The 10000-nt window shown below is 39.3% G+C and overlaps 1 protein-coding gene and 1 pseudogene across 5 annotated transcripts in view; one reads left to right on the top strand and one right to left on the bottom strand.

Annotated features, from left to right (window-relative positions):
• The window catches only part of LOC113685721 (activin receptor type-2A), a 24276-nt gene extending 23354 nt beyond the window's left edge, over positions 1-922 (top strand). For all 4 annotated transcript variants that reach the window (XM_027203258.2, XM_089181671.1, XM_089181672.1 and 1 more), the window contains one exon: positions 1-922. This exon is cut by the window's left edge and continues 1586 nt beyond it. The gene's annotated coding sequence lies outside the window, so the exon portion shown is untranslated.
• An 808-nt stretch (positions 923-1730) lies between these two features.
• On the bottom strand, positions 1731-9471 carry LOC149039552 (deoxyribonuclease-1-like; annotated as a pseudogene). The gene is made up of 10 exons (XR_016179553.1): positions 8002-9471; positions 7815-7913; positions 7106-7223; positions 6241-6329; positions 5658-5728; positions 5067-5167; positions 4262-4529; positions 3753-3849; positions 2741-2792; positions 1731-2549 (listed from the first exon to the last, which is right to left on the bottom strand). The product of XR_016179553.1 is annotated as a deoxyribonuclease-1-like (transcript).
• Between the last annotated feature and the right edge of the window lie 529 nt (positions 9472-10000).

The following is a 10000-nucleotide window of genomic DNA, read 5'->3' as shown; positions in this document are numbered from 1 at the left end:
TTGTTTTCAGTATCCTACAGAGAAAAGTACGTTGATAGATGATCTGAATTGGACAATTTTAAAATTCTGTTCTCCTGATCCTTCAGTCACTTGGACAGTTTCCCAGATACTTCAAAGCAATGATAAATTATTACTGAATTATTAATTATCAACTAAGCATTCATTTTGCGTAAAATAATCCAGCGTGTTAATCAATACATCTCAAAATAAAAGACTTTTCGCAATATCTCCATGTTCAAACCCAAATGTGCTGGCATAATGATTAATTCCTTTGCTAAAAGATTGACCATTTTATCTTTTAAGGGGGTGGGGAAGGGGATGAAAGTATCATCAAAAAATTACTCTCCTGGAAAAGAAAATCAAAGAAAACATTTGTCTCACAAAACTGCTAAAAACAGCAACATTTATTATAATTTTACCCCTCCATAACTAAAATGGTTCATAGTCCTCAATGTCTAATATATTGTCCATTGTCAAAGAAAACAATTGTGACTGTATCTATATCAAGGTAATATTCTCTAGTTATTTGTTACATCAAGGCTGAAAAATTTTAAATGTGAACGGGAAAGAATATGGTCTTTCCTATTTCAGAGATATGTACCCAATAATAATCAAAGTTGTACAGAAAAGACAACAATCTCTTGTTACTGTAAATAGTTTTAAGTATTTTTACTACGCATTTATCATATTGTTGTTATATTCTACAATTCGATGTCTTACGATTCGCATTTATCGCGGTCTGTAAATAGAGTTCTTCTGATACAGCTCGGTAAGAGCTCCTGAATTAACGAAGCATTTATCCAGGTCCCGCACTTGCCCAAGGCAAGAGAGGGCCCTGGGTACAGCAATGAATAAAACCATATCATCAGTTTGAAAATAAGAAAAGGTTGAACTATTAAACTTGGAAACGTCTATGTAGTTATACATGTGTGCTGTGATCTGTTATCCTTATTACGGAAACGAACCTTGCGAGTGCGTTACATGTATAAGGAGACGGAACAAACTCTTTCGGAGTGATTTGTTATAGGGAACGTTTCCTGGCGACGCGCGTGTTTTTTACGCGTCACTCACTCCACTCTGCCTGTCTCGTTCGGTGCGCGCCTCATTATTGACCACCTTGGTGGTTGTATGCATGTGTGATCAAAGCCTTCAAAGATTCCATGTTATCTGTAATGAACTCTCGCATACATTGATAGAGGCCCGCGAAATCCCCGTGCAGCGGCTGCGCCAACGAGCGCCTGCGCTTGAGCCCTGCCAAGAAAAGTTTATCGTTTCTTCTTCTATTATGGTTGGAATGCGTTCATATTAAAAGCTGTACCTTTCTTACTCCGCTATGATCGTAAACGTGACCGAAGAAAGTTTACAAAATGCAATTGGAGTTTACCCCTTCAGCCTTGACTTCAGTATCCATATTCTCAATACTCTTCCCTATAAATTCCTGTTGGTGATAACAAGGAGAATATGTGTAACAATCAAAGCCTCGTAGGTTGTCTGTAATTCCCTTTCTTCTCATGATTTTTATAGATGATTAAGCAGAATTACTGTAAGGAGAAATAAGATGCTGGTCACTCTTATGACTGAAAGGGTTAATAAGTCCTCTCTAAGCATCTCTCTCTTTGCCCGCGTGTACTGATTTGATTTACGAGAACCCGCATCACAGGTCGAATTCAAGCTGGCGTCGCCAGCCATAGAAGTAAGGGAGGCAGGGAATTAAGGTGACAAAGAGTGTGTTATTGTTACCTTTTTGTTTTTTAATTCTAATATTTTAAGCGTACAAAGGCTAAACAGCGATCAGTTTACAGTTACTCAAAAAATATGATAAATCAATACAATACTGCACCGCCCGAATAAGAATTAAACCAAAAGAGAAGACAACTAAAACAAATCGGCATCTTACATTCCCATTTTTTCTTAGTTTATCGGGCGTTAGACTCAACAGCTCTTGCTGGGTGTAGACAATTATCTGTGACGCGCGTTATCTTTCGATCGTTTGTGCTAAACAGACCAAACCGGCAGGCTACATGTAATTTACGGAAAAGCTGACGAAATGGACAATGGTTGCAATGCTAAAAGTGACAAAGACTAATTAGCTACTTGTACATTGATCTCGCACAAGCCAAGTGGTACATTACAGACAAGTTGAACTGAATAAATCTCCTTCACTTTCACATCATGGCAAGTGTTGGAGAGCATTTGGTAGACTGTTGTCTCGTGCTGTCTAGCGACGCAGTCGGCATCTCCAACTTGTGTTAACTGGCCGATTTTTCGTTTGCTTACAGCTTCTTGTGAGGAAGAAACTAGCTTTGGATAAGTCTTGCGGAAAACCTCTACGGCATCTCTCGCCTCTCCGACTAAAGCGGTTTCCTTTGAAATGATAATTTCGTCAATTTTCCTGTTGTTGTAAGTAGTTTTCAAAGTGAAACCTTGCGACAGCAGTGGGTTTTTGGAACGCATTGCGTAAAGCTTGTGTTTGGAGACCTTTGACATACGCTTATCCCTGATTGTGACTGTAAAAGACTCTTGGAAGAACTGTTCCTCATCTCTGTAAGCTTATGAGAAGAAGAAAAGAACAGCAAATTGATAAATCGATCCAGTTTTTCTACAATTCTGTTCAGTTCTAGATGACTCAGAAGAAGTTTTAATGCGATAACGACAGAAAAAGTGGCAACCGAGCCGAAGGCGAGGAAGTTACTAATACCCGTTGTTATTTGTGCTACAATTACAACTGAAATTGACTCACTTGAATCCTTAAATTGTATCTCAATGGGCCAGTGATCACTCACTTTCTCCGCCTGCAGAAAACAGTAATGCAGTATCTTAACCCTTTGTATACCAAGGGGGGTGGTATTTAAATCTCCCCGTTCAAAACGTCCAAATCACAAAAAGCCTCAAAATTCGCCCAAAAACAAGCTCGATGGAAGAAATCCTCGAAAAAACTAATTAACGACTTTATGTAATTTACATTGAAATGTAGTATTAGTTTCCAGCCCCTCAAAGTGCTCTTTTCAGGCCGCCCGAATGGGGTCTGTATTTAAGTGGCCATATATGGCCACTTGGTACGCAAAGGGTTAATTAACAGCAACATTGCTTAACATTCTCGGTTTATGAACCTCACTTTTGACCAAGAATCCGCGCAATGTGTAATCGAGTGCACCGAATAATTTCAAGGAATGACTTTGGATGATGTTTTACTAAATATGTAGCAGTCTCCTCGCAACAGATGTCTACAGATGTCAGCAAACACCATGAAGACGACTTAAACACAAAATTGACTCAATGAACTTACTATGGAAAATCACCTAACCTTGTCGACAGATCGAAACTTCTTGAGTCAACCAATACAGCAGTTTTCAATTGCGCGTCGAAACAACAAAACCAAAGTAATCACGACTGACAATCAGGAAAGAGGTTAAAGTCATCATCAACCAATGCGAACTCGAAGTAAAAACAGGTAACTTGCTTGAAGCGCGCAAAACGCGGGTGACCAAGTTGAGATTGGTTTTAGCTCTGCGTTTGAATGGTCGAGTTAATAGCGCGCGTTTTCTGGCGACAGACAACAGTCCTTCTCTACACGATCAAACAACAGGATGGAAACTTCAAGAGAAGCGGAACGCTGGAAAACCATAACAAAATCCTTCATCTGAGGACAACCCGATGCAGACCTTTCTACGCTGCTTTGGTAAACATTTTTAAGTTATGGAGTCATCTATAACTCCATCAAAACCTCTTATCGTTGCATAAGAATAATGTACCTCATCCTGACTCAATCCATAAGCATCTTTGTAATTAAACACATAGGCGCTGTCTGGAAAGATTCCTCTGGTCATGTTATACCCGGCAACTACCATCCTTTAAAATACAAACAATAAGGGTTAAAACCATGATATTACACGCTATAGTACCTGAAAGATGATAGTATTTCGTTTTCTTTGATTGGTTTTGCGTTCAGGCGAGTTTTCGACGTGAAACCTTGCGCGAATGACACTTTCTTCCAGGGACAAAGAGAGAAATTTTGAGCTCCTATGAGGAATCCAACCTCAGACCTTTGGATTCCGTGATCTGACGCTCTACTTATGAGCCATAGACTCTCTGTATAGGATACTTTGACTCTATCAGCTGAATTTAATTTGGCCACGATAAAGAGGTTCTGAATCTGACGTTTCGAACGAAGGATAAACGCTCGAACGGTGAGCTTTAGAAACTCTATACGGTAGGCAATGCACATTATCAACTCAGTTAGTTATGTCTTTACCAAATTTACCTGTCATACGGGCAATCAGACTTCGCAACTGTAGTGTCCATCAGATCAGAAAAGAGCCAATAGAATCGCTTGTCCGTTGCTAGCCTTATTTTAAGCCACTCTGACCTGGTTACATAGCTGCAGCCGGCGTTATAGTCGCCCAAAATCATGACGTCTTTCAATTGCCATCGTTGTACAATGTCGTCGTAAACGTCGACCAAATGGTCGATTTCTAACTCTGCAGCTTTTGGAGAAGTGTGTATGGCAGCCATAGCAAAGTCTGACACATCTAAATATATACAAAGGTAATTCTTTGTCAAAATGATCTCAGCTGCGACACCGTCTGATTTTCCCCCATTTCACATAACAAACATGCATAACATTGTGTTCTGAAAACGAACCTCCAAAAAATATCGATAGCAAAGTCTGACACATCTAAATAAAGAAAAAGGTAACTCTTTGTCAAAATCATCTCGGCTTCGATATTCCTTTCTTTTTCCTAAAGAATATGCATAACATTGCATTCTAAAACGAACGTCCTAGAAAATCGACTGCACACACTTGGAGAAAGGTACGCTGAACAGAATCAAACCCATTTATTCTACTTGCAAACCTTATTACTGGCGCGCACCGCTCCTTCATCACTCGCGGATAAGTGAGAGTCCTTGAGTTACACACGATTCACTCGCGTACACAGCGCGATTGTTGACAAAACTACGCTTGCGTTATCTACACACGTTCTCATAGCTATTTGGCAGAACATTGATACAATCAAATTTTCCTCATTTCAAATGGAATTAATAGGCAAAAAAAAAATGTAACTTACATGCTCCTTTGGCTTGGAAACGGACAACAAAAGGTTCTCTTTCAAATGTGTCTTGGTTGTCCTGATACAAATAGCTGTCCGTAACAGTTACCTTGTCACTCCTAGTGGTGAAAAAGACAGCTTGATATTAGTCTTTCATCATATACTTCCATTTTCATATATCGAACCGTTCTTCAATCAAACAACCTGAGTAAGGGGCATGCAAATCACAAAAAAGTCGCACAGGCGATCTCGGTCTGGAGGACCTGGTTCTGTTTATTACTGAGGGGGGCTACTCTTCTTTACTGACAATTGTCGTGCATTAATAACGCGCTAATAACTTATATTTTGATTTAAGATCGGTGATATCGTTTTTGCTGTTGCCCAGTCATGACCACGCCCCTTCCCTCCCCCCTCTTGCTCAGTAAACTTGAAAGGTATCAAAAGAAACAGTTTTATGGGGTCTAAACCAAAAGCATTCTGTCCAATTTAAGCACCATCCTTCAAAACACCTATTAACTCAAAGGAGAATCAAAGTGTTCCCTACAAATCGGCTTTGAGCTAGTGTTACCATAGAAGACGGATTAGTGTAGGTTATGCATCTTAGCTCACCTGTATAAGAATGCATACTGCTCCTTGCTGGCTGTGCGACCATCTTATAGACGCCGGGGGGAGATGAATCCCTGACATAGAGCAAAAGAGAAACAAAGACTCTTAACTAGCTCTTCACATTTTCTTTATAAAATACGTAACTGATCTGGAATGAATTAAGGATAGTACATATGAAAACTGAGATAAAAGTTACTTTACAAATGCATCTTAAAAACGCTCAAATTTTACATTTTGCCTGAGTATGTGTGGGACGCAGTCGGTATCCTGGGGGTCACCCTGCGATGAGCTAGCATCCTATCCAGGAATAGGAATACTCTTAGGTAGAAGGTAGAGAAAGGAGGGGGGGTAGGAGGGGGGGATAGGAGGGGGGATAGGAAGGGGGGATAGGAGGGGGGATAGGAAGGGGGAATAGGAAGAGGGAAGGAAAAAGTGAAGAAAAACTCTGGTGACTCTGGTGCAGCTTGAGCATATAACTGGAATAAGTTACCTAACGAGAAGGCAGGTGAAAAGATGAAGGGTCCCTTTAGATTTTCGATAAATATTACTTGAAGAGTAAAATAAAGATATCAAGTTAATTCATTACTTGTTGACATCCGCCAACAGCTCGTTTATTGGTCCCTCTTTCTTTGAACGAATTTCTTGAATCAGTATGATATCATACCTCAAAACCACCTGCAAAAACATCAAACGTCAACGAAAGATTCATATATATATATATATATATATATATATATATATATATTTACGCTCATAAAAAGCGAACGAGGTGATGGAGAAGAAATTCTCCTGGCGTTGGCTGGATGTGGAAGTTCCACTTCAGTGATCTTTTGTTCTCGAGGCGAGCGGAAGTCTATTTACACAGACGTCTGTGGAAGTCCTAAATGTAAGAACTGTCCTAAATGTAATAACTGTCCTAAATGTAATAACATTTGGTCCTAAATGTGATAAGCCTGTTGCACCAAGGAATCCTCTGACAAATGTGACATGAATACTGGTCAGAGGAATTTTTGGTGCAACAGCTGTCACTTTAACATCTCAATATGGATGTCCGGTATAACAACAATGCACTGGCGGAGTTAAACGATTGCATTGGAGGATTATTACATTTAATACTAAATGTTATTACATTTAGGACTTTACTACATTTAGGACCAAATGTTATTACACTTAGGACAGATCTTACATCGGATCAATATCAGTATCTGGGTAACTGTCCACCTACCCCTCCCCTAACTCAACAACAATCAATTGATAACAAGTTAGGGTTAATGTTGGGTTAGGGGAGGGGTAGGTGGGCAGTTGCCCAGATACTGATATTGATCCTCTAGGCCTTCAACAGACGTCCGCACTGTGAATATCGGATCGAGGCACCCTTTAGGTGAACGTCTCAGGAAACAGACATCGGTTCAAGATACTAAGTACAGTCAGTCACTAATAGTGAAAAATACCTTGACTAATATGTCTCTGACTAAATGATTTGCCATTTTTCTGTACCCAAATATTTGGACGTTAAACGTTGCAATCTTCAGAGCTGCTCCTTCAATCGTGTCAACTGAAGATGTTTCACTAGAGCATAGACATAACAAAAAGGAGAAATGAGCATTTTTATCATTCATTAATTTCGTGCATATAATCAAAAATTACGTCTGGCCCTTTTGAGGAGTAAAAATCAGAATATTTTGGCCAAATTAATCAGAACTCAGGTTCTTTTCATTATCTTGGGTTAAACCATTTGAAACACGGGGAGTGAGTGTTCAGTAAAGGATTTTATTATGATGCAAAAAATTGCGCTGTAAACAAATCAAGAATGACTTTCTTTATTTTTGAGTGCAGGCAAAGAAAGCTGGTTTTTGTAGCACAGTTAACTCAGGAACTCGTTTTATGTTTCCTTTATTTTGAGTGTGTTCTGTCGCTTTTGCGACTCCCTTGCTGTCATTGTCCGAAAATTGCGAACTCTGTTAGTAGACTGCAAGCGCGCGGAATCGAAGTGGGCAATCACGAGTAGGCAAGATTGGGCCCATCTTGCCCGTTTCGTGAACCAGTCAGAACACAGGATTCGCTTCATCTTGCCCACGGGCGCAGCCAGCCACATAAATTAAAGTTGCACATGCAGAAAGCTTAATTGCAAAACAATATTCATACTCATTGCACACTCACCATAACTCTGCATAAAATCCGATGGCCATAAGGCAAGATATTAACCAAAGTAGTTTGCTCATTCTTGCAGATTTAGTAGCAACACTCCTTTCTAACGATCTGGCAAGATACAAACACAGGTTTATACTTCATGTGAAGTGAAATATATCACCAAGCTGAGAAGGGCGTTACTGTAATGTGAACTGACCAGAAACACGTAGGATATGAAGCCTTTTTGTCCGTCTCCCTTCAACCGGAAATTAAAGCTACGGCGAACGTCCTCTTCTGTCGAAGTTTCAATGGCTCCCCTAAGGCGAGGGAAGCAAAATATATTTCTAAATTTCTGAGTTTAAGAGCACGCGATTTCAACCTTGCAGCAAAGGTTTAGCGGGCGGCTTGATCGTCTGGGTGAGAATGTAATTCTTCTTATTTTGACTTACGTCCGAACGATCAGGCTTGAGAATTAATATCTGGATTATTCTGCAAATTACCTCCTACAAAAATTACAGCAAAACGCTTGTTACATCTTACAGTCCAACTGTATGCAAAGAGTGGAGGAGCCTTGAACACGCCAGGAGTCAAGGAGTCAACTCAACGCCCTCAACCGCGACTGGTATTCAAATACACGGACATTAGTATAACGAATTGATTATTCATTGTGCGCGTATTACAAGAGCCGTTGTTCAAAACAAGCGCAAAACCATCTACACACCGAAAGGAAGACAGGATTTCAATAATTTTCGACTATGGACATTCATATGCTCCACACAAGAACAGTTTTACTCATTGCAACTGCGCGCAAACAGAGTAACGATGTAAACTGTGTGGAAGAATTCATTCATGAGTACTTATCCCGACTGTACCAACACCAATACCGCAACCGACAAAGAGATAATTCAGTTATATACTGCTACACATTTTCCGCACTTTTGTGGCAATTTCGAGAATGTTTTTTCGAAAGAGACCATGAAAGTTCGTGACTTAAGGGTTTTCCACGGTAAATTCAATTGATTTTAATTCCTACCTTTCGCAGTCGGAATCAGAAGGATTTCGGTCCTTTAAATAGAGGAAGAAGACTTCTAGTTTCTCATTTTAATGCTTACCTCTGATATCTGTGGCACTGATGTGATATAACCGCCTGATCACGTACAGATTTATGATAATAAACTTTTTGAAAAGGGAGTGACCTTTGTTAAATTGCTGCACATAAAGGAATCTATCATTTTGAGTCTGCTTGGTATCCTAACCACTTGAATATATAATTAAAACATGTCTGGGCGAGACAGCCATTTTCAAAGTGAATTAACAGCTAGGTTTAACTGAGATTTCTCCAAGGAATGTTACAGTGAGATAAAAACTGTGAAAAGAGGTTTGAAGTTTTAGAAGAAAACATGTTTTCCTTCGGTTAGATGACCGAATGATATATGTAAATGATAAAAACATGCAAAAAGTTTCGAGTAAACTTGATCAGGATTCAGTCTGCAGCAAAAACAAAGCGTTTTGAGTGCATTGTTTAAAATACGACTATGTTCAAACTTAAAAATAGAACTACGATGATACGTTAATATCACTAGTCTGCTGCAAAAAATTGAGAGCAATATCTGATAACAAGGAAACTGAGAATAATACTCACATGCAGTGTGGCTTGTGGCAACGACTTGTGATGTACACTGTTTCTGTGAAAATGGCCTAACTGCCAGAAACTATTCGTAATATGCTTAAGCATATAAAAGCCTTGGGCTATATTCGATTGACTGTATGTAAGTGGACGCAGCTTCAATCAACCCATAAATGGGCTGGAAATAATTTTGTGGATTAAAAGCAGCCTACGGTTTACTTTCATATACATATCAGAGGTCATTCACACACCTCAGCTTGTAATTGCTCTGAATAACTAGAATCGTGGCTGAATAACCTTTTTTTGGTTCTGAAATGTGTTGGCAACTTCTTACCTTAAGGTGCTCAATCTCTTGAAAAGTAAGAAATCACATTTTACGATAGCAAACCACTCGATTTAATGACTAAAATTAATTATTTCCTTGGTGAACAGCAAAAGTTAATAGAGCGTTAAAACATGCTAGAGACATGTTGTCAATCAAGTTTTAACCACCATGTCATGAAAACTGCATATTTTTTTGGAAGTCAGAGGGAAACTTAATGAACAAATTTCATGGAGACATAAAACAGCGAGACACGTCAGAAATGTT

The sequence above is a fragment of the Pocillopora damicornis genome, chromosome 9, assembly GCF_964200805.1.
Source record: "Pocillopora damicornis chromosome 9, jaPocDami1.2, whole genome shotgun sequence".
Taxonomy (NCBI): domain Eukaryota; kingdom Metazoa; phylum Cnidaria; class Anthozoa; order Scleractinia; family Pocilloporidae; genus Pocillopora; species Pocillopora damicornis.
This window is presented reverse-complemented; position numbering and strand designations above follow the sequence as displayed.